Below are 11,067 nucleotides of genomic sequence, written 5' to 3' on the forward strand. Positions count from 1 at the left end.
GACAGCAATGACTCCAGTTTAAGCCAATTTTTAATTCTGATATTCATATGTTTTTACAAGATGTTTTTCAAATAGAAAACTAATCAGTCCTATACCCTCTCTTTACTGAACTACTTTTCCCCCATTTATACACCTGAATTAAAGAATAGATACAAGGAAACTGCTGCTTACCTATACCTTGGGATAAAAAAAGGGCTGTTTTATCTTGAGTGTTGTATTCTTTGTAGAATGCAGAGGATAATTTAACCTTTCTCGAATAACACAAACCTAACTTGCCCCAAGGACACGAAACAGAAAGTATGAGATGAAACTAGATCATTTAGGAGCACTCATGGTGGGATATGCCTGGAAGTCACTGCATTCACTCCACTGCTTTATTTTGATGCTCTGTTAATAAGCTTTGAAGTAGGAAAAAAACAAAACAAGCTGGTTGAAAAACACAAAAAACTGAACATCATTAACTTATACACTTTATGGAATAAACTTGATCTTTTTAATGATTTTTAAAAAATAGACAGTAATAAGCCCGAATGAGGGAGCTGGTAATTAAAAATAAACCCAACACCTGATATGACTTCCTGCTAGGGGTTATGGCCTATGTGAGTGTTCAGAGTACACAGATAAAGGACTGAAATGTTCCTGTGGTCCACCAACCTGCCTCCTTCCCTTGCTCCATCCCTCATTCCTTCCTGCCCTCTATTTCTCCTTGCTCTCTTTTTCTATTTTTCTTTCTTAAATGAAGGTAAAAATGTAAGTTGAGGGCAGTAGGTCCAGAATATGTGTATCTAGCTGAATGACAGAACCTGCAATTATTGACATATCATAATAGGCAAGTTCACGTGTGCTAGCTCACTTAATTCTTTTTTTTTTCCCGGTAAGCTCAAACTTAACTTTATATGCTGAGTATTTTTAAAGGTTTAGGAAGCATGCTCAATCAGCATACAGCTTTTTCTCACTTAGCAGATGCATTTCTATTTGCTTGTGTACAGCAAAGTGCAAGAACTTGAATCAACTTATGATTTCAGAAATGTATTCCATGGAATTTACTTCGCTGCTCCAACCATTAAGTCTTCAAATAAGCGAAGTACAGAGGGTTTCATCCCTTGAAATTGCTTTTAAACACTAGCACTTTAAATTGAAAGATAGTAAGTAGATTGGACTTAGTCATTTGGGATAAGAACTGGATATACAACAGAAAATTTATCATTTTCTTCATCCTCATAAGAGAGGGAAGGAAAGTAAGGAGAGGTGGGGACATGGTTGTAGTACTTAAGAGCTGAATAGAACAATGAATCTTTCACAATGCTGGCAACTCCACAATAAAGAGCTACTGTGAATCTCATCAATGTTCATGCTGGATTAGGTAATTTAGGTTCCCATCTTTGTATGTCAATTAATTCAAATTCTCCAAAGATTAATACTACAAGATAAACTCTAACTGCAATAGGTATTTCCTAAGTAGGAGACCAAACACCAAAGGGAATCCCTTCAACCAACACCTTTTGATATGTTAAGATTTCACCAAAGAGGAAATCTAACACTTAAATATGAAATCTCTTGGCCAAGTAAGAAACTAAGGCTATTATGGGTATTACCCTACATCGTCACTATTTGTATTACACATTAAATTAAACCCAGCATTAAATATGTTTGCACAATTATGCTGTGAATGATGATAGCAGTGACAATGCTAGTGAAAAAAGACCATCTTTAGCCCAAGAAGAGTAAGAGGAAAAAATGTGAAAACAAGTAGAAAGCAGACAAAGAGTTGGGTGTTTTCTGATCTGAAAAGAACATTTTTAAACACAGAAATACAAAAAGAGAAGTATTGCCTTATTTCCCCTATGTGGAAATATGAAACATTTATTTCAGATATCAGACAAGAACAGAGCTAAGTAATCCAATTTTACTGCAGCATTATAAAAATCATCTCTTCACCAGAGTGTAAGATTTAAATGCATCTGCACAAGGGTACTTATTATATAAAATGCAGTAAGACCGCTGCTGCCCTGCCAAGTACTTCCAGTCCCTACCCAGGTCCTACTGCAATACTGGTGGTCCCAATAGTCTTATAGAAGCAAATCATTAAAAACAATAAAGCAATTAAAAACACAAACCAAAATTCCTCAGTGACCATATATCCAACTCAAACTTTATCTGTTTAAATGTTATATTTGCCTCCCACTAATAAATCTTTATTTCATTCACACTTGAACAATAAATCTTACATATTGAAGTATCTTCCTTGCCAAATTAATTCAAAGGAAAAAAAAAACCAAAGGATTAGTAAAGAAAAATGCAGCAATTAACACACTCTTTTAATTGGTTTTAAATATTTTTAAGGTTTAAAAATTGTTTAAAGTTTTTAATTTCTAGTAGGAAAACATTATCTGAATGAATACCCTAATGGCAAACCACTGTAAAATGTTTCAGCTGCCTTTGGGGCAGAGGGGCAGGGATTAGCTTCAAAGCACCCCAGCTTTCTTCATGAAAAGGTCAGAGGTACACCCGTTTGTATTATGGCGACATCCATTAGGTGATTTAAGTTGCTTTTCCTTCAGCTGGGGTTTTATTTGTCCGAAGGGCTTTATGCTTGACCTCCAAATTTGACTGACAATTTACTGATGAGATTCATAACCTTTGGGTTGCTCTGATATTTTGACATATTTGCCAGGTTCTGGGCCACATCCTGGAAGGCCACCATAACTTCTGGATCCTGCATGGCTGCAAGAACCTCTGGATCACTAAGAATTTCATTGAGCCCAGGCATTCCTGCCATTCCAGGCATGCCCCCTCCCATTCCAGGCATTCCTCCAAGAAAATGACCAGGCATTCCCCCAGGAAAGCCACCTGGAAGAGAGCCATACTGAGCTCCTGATTGTCATCTGGCTTCTTCCTCCCTCTGGGCTCTCTCATGTTCTTCCTGAGCCTTCCTAACCCTTTCTAGTCTTTCTCTGATCTCTCGCTCTTCACGTTTTCGCTCATACTTTCTCCGATGTTCAGCAATTTTCTGGGCCCTTGGCTGAACTTATTTCAGCGTTGCGCTAGCATCTTCATCATAATCTAGTTTACAGGCAAGCGCAAGATCATGGGCGGCTTCCTCCCAATGGCCCAGAAGTCTGTGTGCTTTCCCTCGCCACTCATGGCTGAGCTGAATCAGGATTTATTTCGATAGCTCTGTCACAGTCTCGAATGGCAGCATTTGGCTTCTGTAATTTGATGAAGACACTGGCTCTCTTGGCATACAGAATGGCCAAATAAGGATTGAGCTTGATGGCATCTATGAACAAGTCAATGGCTTTCTGTAGTTCACCATCATTCAGGGCATCAATGGCAGCCATTGTTTTATCATTTGCCTGATCCATCATCTCCTCAGTTACCTCTACATTTTCATCTCCCATTTCTTGAGGGGCATCAGTGTCTGGTTCAATCACACCTTCATTGTCAATTTCTAGATCGCTTTCCTCGCTTGATGGTTCGTCTGTCTTTATGTTTTCCTCCGCCTTCTTACTATCTGTTTTTTTCTTCCTTGGTATTTTCTTCCAATTTAGTTTTCTGAGTAGCAGATCGTATCTTACCCCCCATGCTCTCCACCCACTCCCTCAGGAAGCGCATTTGCTCGGTGTGCAGAACGCTCGGGTCCTGCTTGCACATTTTCACCAAGGCTCGAAGCTCGCTCACTTTGCGGGGGTCCATGGTCCGAAGGCTGCGGGAGGCAGCGGGAGGCAGCGGGCGCGGCAGAGGCTGCGGCCCGATTCCAGGCCTGGGCGCTAGCTCAGCGGGACCGCGTAAAGGCTCACTTAATTCTTAAGCTAACTGTATTTGATTTGGCGTTATCCCTATTTCCTAAAGATAAGGAAAGCCAAGCTCTGAGATTTTGTTTAGGCTGGTGTTATGAGATGCTAAAATGTTTTGGGGAGGAAAAGAAATGATGGTTTCTCCTTAACAGGGTAATATGAATTTACCGCCTTTATTTATATATCATTCCTCCAGGAACCACTATAAGCTTCCTATTAATCCCCAACTTCCTTTTGATATAAATTTCACTTATTCTCAACTAAATTACTGTTTATGGTAGAGCTGTACCATATTTTTAAACTGATGTTTCAGCCTTTCCTACTACTTACTTGTAGTTTTCTTCAGAGGTGGAATTAAAGGGAAATATTTTTTTTCTACAAAAAAGAAGAAACATTGGCTTTATTGGCATGCTATTTAACAGTTTCTCTTTTTCTGGTTAGAAGATACAATTACCTTTAATGTTTGCAATGATGCATTAATATAACAAATACATAAGGGACAAAAATACCAGAAGAAGGACAATGATTTTCCAGTTTCTGGGCATTATTTTAAAACTAATATGTGTATTGTATTGATTTACAGCAGATGTGGGTTATTAACTAATTTCTTGTTGCATCTATATATAATGCTTCTACAAAGAAGACAGTGATAAAAACCAGTTGGGGAAATATAAGAAGTTTTTCCTGATTAAAATGGGTAATTTAAACTCAAAATATTTATTTCCATATTATAATTAGAGATATATGCCATTTATCTAAAATATGTCTTTAAATATATAACTTCAACCAAAAAGTATTGGATTATGAGGGTCCCCTGTCTGACAGGGCAAATGGAATCTTGTCAAAATCGTATTTTGGGAAAGAAGAATATTTGGAATTCAGCACAATCTGGAGGTAAGTAATACTCTCCTGAAGCAAAAATTGCTGCAAGAGAAAGAAATATTCATCAGCTTGTTCTCCTTTTCAGCTGCCAGCCATTCCCTGGCACACCAATAATGACAAGGAACTTTCTACACAGCATGCTTCATGTTTGACAGTGTCTCTCTGGCCAGGAATTTCTTGAACCGAACTTGATGTTGTGTGGCTCCTGTACTATTATTATTTATTTGTTTGTTTATTTATTTATTTATTTATTTATTTATTTATTTATTTCTCTTCAGATCTTTATTGGAGTATAATTGCTTTACACTGTTGTGCCAGTTTCCATTGTACACCAAAGTGAATCAGCTATATTTATACATATATCCCCCATATCCCCTCCCTCTTGAGCCTCCCTCTTGAGCCTCCCTCTATCCTCCCTATCCCACCCCTCTAGGTCATCACCAAGCATCTAATTGATCTATCATTATAACCAGCTATCACTTCCATGAGTGAGACCTAAGTACTCCAATATCTGATAGGACTACAAACACATCTCAGAATTTATTTCTCTGTGTTTTCAATGCTATTGAATAAGCTGCAGAACATTCCAATTCACCTAAAACATGTCTCAAGACACATGCCCTTTCATTTATACTTCTGAAATTACATTTCTTTCCTATCTCTTAAATCCAGTATGGAGTTTCTTAAATTTAGCTGACATTGAACATTCATTCTATTCTCACAGAGAATCTGTAGTCGTTTATAGTGATTCAAAGTGATTGCAGCAAAAGCCTCACACATATTGACTATTTCTAGATAATATTAAGTAGTCAAGGAATTAGTGTGATTTCTAATTTATTCTCATGTAGAAATCATGAAACTTTTCTCTTCACCTCAAATTTCCAGCCCTATTTGTTACATGACAGCTTTTATGAGAGAAGCATTAAGTTTCAGTTTTCATCCACAGGAAAGCTAATAGTTGGAGACCACACGTAACAGTCTCAAGTATTGGGATTTTCATTTTACTAGTAGAAAATCAAGCTGAATGAAGTTCCCCAAACTGGCTGTTCCTCTTCTCACAAGGTTATGGTACTATATCTAATAGGATTCATGTTTATAATAAATGATAAATACATAATTGATAAGTTGAACTGAAGCGACGTTAGCTATGACAGTGATACCCATTAATAAAAAACAGCCCAAACTGGGGATGAATCTAATTGTCTTTGGAAGGCATTTTATTTTCCGGGAGCCCAGTTTAAATCCTTCTTTGTAACACTTACTGTAAAACCATGACCAGTGTGTTTGTAGTTAGCTACTGACTCTCAGCTTCAAGTAGACCCTAATTTGCTCAGGTCTGTGATGCTGAAGCTGGTATTTGGCGAAGCTCATTTCTTTTGCCAGCCAGTCCCTGTTGAGCTCTGCCAATAAGTAACAGAAGGGGAGACACGAAGTTTCCTCTTGTCTCGTGCTCCTGACAGCATTACTCCAGCAACAGTTCATCACTGGGGCAGGAGCAGTTGGCCCCCAAAGCAACTGTTTTGCTGTTATATTTTATACTCCAGAACCAGTCTTCTTTCACCCCTGAGAAGCAATGTACCAGCTGGCCTGATCCTCCTGAGAGGCCTGGGTCACAGACTCATGGGTTTCTTCCTAGTGTCCCTAAGGCAACTGTACTAGTCCGGTGATTCCCTGTCCTCAGAGATCTGCAAGCCACAGCAGAATTCCTTCTTCTCTGATGCCTTAGTTCTGCTCTTAAGGCCATCTTACTGATTGATTCAGGCTCACCAATCTAGGCTAACCTCCTTTACTTAGTGTCAATTGATTATGAATTCAACTCATATCTACCAAATACCTTTATTTAATACCTAGATTAGTATTTGTTTGCATAAAGGGGGACTATAACCTAGCCAGGTTGACACATAAAACTAATCATTGTGGGTTTTGAGATTGGAAATGTGGATGTTTGGGTGTAGCCAGAAGAAAATAAGGATTTGAACTCCGGATTACCCTAAGCCTTTTTTTGCCAATAAAGCACTTACCATCCCATGTCTGGAGACATTCACCTCCCTTTGCTTAAGGAAGTTATAATAAAATTACCTGAGGCAGTTGGCCTGTAAGGGCCTATCTACTGTTCTCAAGACTCATCCAGGTCACCCCTTATTAACTCTACATCACTAACAAGGGTCAGATGTCAGCATGCTTCAGGGGAGTCTGACCCTAGAGAAAATAGTTTATACTCCAAAAGAAATGCAAGATTTTTGTTAATTTCATAAACTGGGAATATTTGTGGAAATTAATTCCCAAAATGTTAGATTGAGAAAGATGGACTTGATCAGTCACTGGATTGATACAAAAGTATCGATATGGGTATACACCAAAAATTCCAAAGGTGATCTATTAGCTTGCATAAGCTTGAAGTATTTCTATCAGTTTACTTGGTTGTTCGTCTGAAACTTGGATCAGTGGCACCTACATTCAGTAAGTTTCAGATGCTAGAATTTTCTTGGCCTAATGTGTATACAGGAATATGCAGACTTTGTAGAATAGAAATAGAGTGCATTTACCACATGTAGTCTGCATACCACAAACACTGTCCCCACCACCAACTACATCCCCTGAGAGGCCCAGAGGATACTTCCTACATTTCTCTCTCAGAGAGAGAGGAAGATAGAAAAAGAAAAAAAGAGAGATACACACACACATGCACATACATTTATATATATGCACCTATATACATATTTGTGTATATAATTTTATATATTATATATATATAAAGATAAAGCTGGATATCATCATCTATAGGGAAGAATAGGTACATGTTTGTATTCTATATCAGGGTTGGTAAATTTTTTTCTTAAAAGGCACAATAATAAATATTTTAGGCTTCGTGAGACAAAAGGTGAAATCCAGTATGCAGGTACATATATAACCATTTAAAATATAACCGTTTAAAAATGTAAAAAGTATTCTTAGGTCACAGGCTATACAAAAACAGGAGGTTTTCTGAGGAAAGTTTGCCATGCCTGTTCTACATTATCAGAAAAGTAAGTGTGATACCAGTCTTCACTGTTACAAGAGCACAATTAACTGGGCAAAACGTACAATTTGACGGCATTTATCTTATCTTACCACTCAGATTCTCCTCGAGTTCTAAGATTTCTGTTGTATTCATTTTAAAATCCCCCAAACCTAAGGTAGTGCTCAACACATATAAAGGTCTCAGTAAATAATGGGTGAGTCAATTAACCCATTAATCAATGATAAAATAGGCCATTGATTGCTCTTCCTTTTGAACTATGCATATATTTAGCTTTTCTTTTTGCGAAGATGCAACTACCTCACAAATCATCACCACTTTCTAGTGAAAACAATCAAAAAAATCTATGCATCCCCAATCTCATATATTTGAAGTTTCACATGGTTAAAAACACAAAAACAAATGCATTTCATATTGTCAAAGTTTCCACTGAAAATTATTTCTTGAGAAAAGAGTACACTTCTATTAGAAATGAATAAGAAGAATCTATGTTGAATTCACAGGTTTTGCCCTTTTAGCTCTCTTTAATTAATATAAATAGTATTAGTGTATTAAAAAACAATTCTAAGGTCATACTGTATGACATGAGATTGTAATTTGAAAAATTTGCCCCGTGGCAATGCATCTATAAATATGAAAGCTATAAATTAAATAAACATCATGTAATGAAATGTCTTTTGAAGCAACACACACACATTTTTTTCTGTATTATTAGAAAAATATGAGTAGTCTACATCATTCCTCTGAAATAACAAATAATAAATTGTTGTTATAATGCCAAGATTATAACCTGCAAAATTAATTTATACTCTAAGGATTTCCTTTCCAGAAATTTTTAAAATCATATTTTGCTTATTATACCCTCCTTCATTCAAAAACCACCTAGCACAACTACCAGAGAAATTAATTCACTACCTCTACAGTTTTATATACTGTCTTCAAGAACAAAACGAAATGGTCATATAACTTCTAGAAAAACAGGAAAGAATTTACCCTAGTTAAGTCTGAATTATTTTACCAGCATCTCTCCATACAATATTTGACTTCTTTATGAAAAACTGAATCTCTCAGCTGTAGGCACAGGATGTTTCCTGATGACACACAGGGTAAGCCATGAAGTCTTATATAATCAGGAAAAGCCCTGGAGATGAAACCCACACAAAGCTTCAAGTTATTGCAGAAAGCTTAATGTGTCACTACAGGGGAAAAAGCACAAACAAGAGATAATTCTTTAACAGTAGCCTAAGTCAATTACTACAGTGCCAAATAGAACTTCCTCTGGTGTCCTGTTCTGATTCTAACACCCACAGGGATTTCCAAGAAAGGAGAAAGAAAATCATTGTGAGAAAAGGAATTTTTCTTTTGAAAGTTTTCTATAGCAGGTGGAGCAATCTTATTGTGTCACTAAACCCTGACCTTTGTCCCTGCACATCTGTTTTTTCTTTTCTCTTTTTCATTCTCTGCAGCTTAGTAAGCCCAGTTATTCTTAAAAACAGGAGTTGGCATCTTAGCAGCTCAATGGGAAAAAAAAGCTCTTCAAGTGAAAGACCTGCATTCTGCAAAACAATGGCAACCAAAACATGCCTGAAGTTAAGGAATTTGAATTCTTTAATAAACAAAATCTGTTAAGCAGCTAAAGTATATGATTTGCTAGAGGTATGAGGATGGTAATAAGCAGGGGGAAAAGGCAGATGAAGGTTCTTGCAGGGGCAAGGTCAGGGGCACTGCAATTTAAAGCTTAGTGGGCCTGATCGAGAAGTGACATTTGGGCAAAGAAGTAAGGTTCAGGATCATTCCATGAGAGGGGAACTGCCAGTGGAAAAATTCTGAGAAATAAACATGTATGTTCCAGGCCCCACAGGGCAGACACGGTGGCCAAAACTCAGTGAACAAGAGGACGAGTGTTAGCCTGTCAGGTCAGCAGTGGGCCAAAGTCCTAGCCTGTAGGTAGGACTTTTGTAGACTGCCAAGGGTTTTCCCATTCGTAAAAACAAAAGATAGAATAATATATGTAAAGTGCTGTAGGTAAAGCGCCAAAACCCATTATTCTATATCTATTTAAGGTTGAAAGGAAATTCTCTACTGGCTTCTCACATTTCTGTACATTTTTCAGGCAGAAGCTCTAACTGCCCTCTTAAGGAAAGGATATTTGTGCAGAGAACAGCTTTAGAAGATTATAGATGATAGATAGATAGATAGACAAATAGATGATAGATGATAGATATAGATACACACATAAATACATGTGTACATTTGGATGAAAACAAAATCACTATATATTATCAATACGTGCGTGCTATAACTTAATGCAAGTAATAGAAGACACAGGTGGAAACTGAGTTAAGCACTAAGCACTAAAATATAAAATTAAATAAAGAACAACAGAGTAAACCCAATTAAGGTCAAAGACAGAAATAGCCATGTTAGGGATAGAAACTGTCGTTACTTTTATGTGTCAACTTGACTGGGCTAAGGGATGCCCAGATTGTTGGTAAAATATTATTTCTGAGTGTGTCTGTGAGGGGGATTTCAAAAGTGATTAGCACTTGAATCAGTAGACGGAGTAAAGATTACTCTCACTAATGCGGGTTGGCATCATCCAATACATTGGGGGCCAACTAGAACAAACATGGCAGAAGAAGGGTGAATTCCTGCTCTTTCTTCTTCAGCTGGGACATCCATCTCTCCTGCCCTTGGTCAGAACTTTTGGTTCTCAGGCCTTTGGACTTGGACTGAATTATACCACAGGTTTTCATGGTTCTCTGCTTGAAGGCAGTAGATCCTGGGACTTTTCAACATCCATAGCCATGTAAACCAGCTCCTATAGTAAGTCTCTTAAACATCTCTAGATAGAGAGAGAGACACAGAGAGAGAGAGATGATAGATAGATAATGTTATTGGTTTTGTTTCTCTGGGGAAACTACACTAATACATAAACTAATGATTGTAAAAGAAACAGTAACTAAATTTGGATCTTTGGTAAAATAAGTAAAGTAGATAAACTCTGACAAACTCATGAAGAAAAGTACAAGAGGCTAAAATTAATGTGAAAGGGATTTTAAGAAAAGAACATAAGGAAAATGAAAGGCAAACTCCTGTAACTTTCTATGCAAAGGAAGGACATTTATATGTTTTGTTTCCTCCTGTCTTCTGTCATCTTAGAACAGTATCTGGCACTTAGTAGGCACTCAACGAATATTTATTAAGTGAATAATTAAATAAATGATGGCAAGAATGGTTTTAAAGAGCTAGACTTACAGGAACTCTATTTGTTTTTATATTTATTCACTGATTTGAATTTTAATACTTTTCAAATGTGACACTGAATTACAATGCTAAGAAGAAAAGAATATAAGCAAGTAGTAGTAC

At 37.1% G+C, this 11,067-nt stretch overlaps 1 pseudogene; it reads right to left on the minus strand.

Moving 5' to 3' along the window:
- Positions 1–2,572: 2,572 nt before the first annotated feature.
- LOC130830258 (hsc70-interacting protein-like) lies at positions 2,573–3,696 on the minus strand (annotated as a pseudogene).
- Between the last annotated feature and the right edge of the window lie 7,371 nt (positions 3,697–11,067).

Source organism: Hippopotamus amphibius, chromosome 10, assembly GCF_030028045.1.
Source record: "Hippopotamus amphibius kiboko isolate mHipAmp2 chromosome 10, mHipAmp2.hap2, whole genome shotgun sequence".
In the NCBI taxonomy this organism is placed as follows: Eukaryota; Metazoa; Chordata; class Mammalia; order Artiodactyla; family Hippopotamidae; genus Hippopotamus; species Hippopotamus amphibius.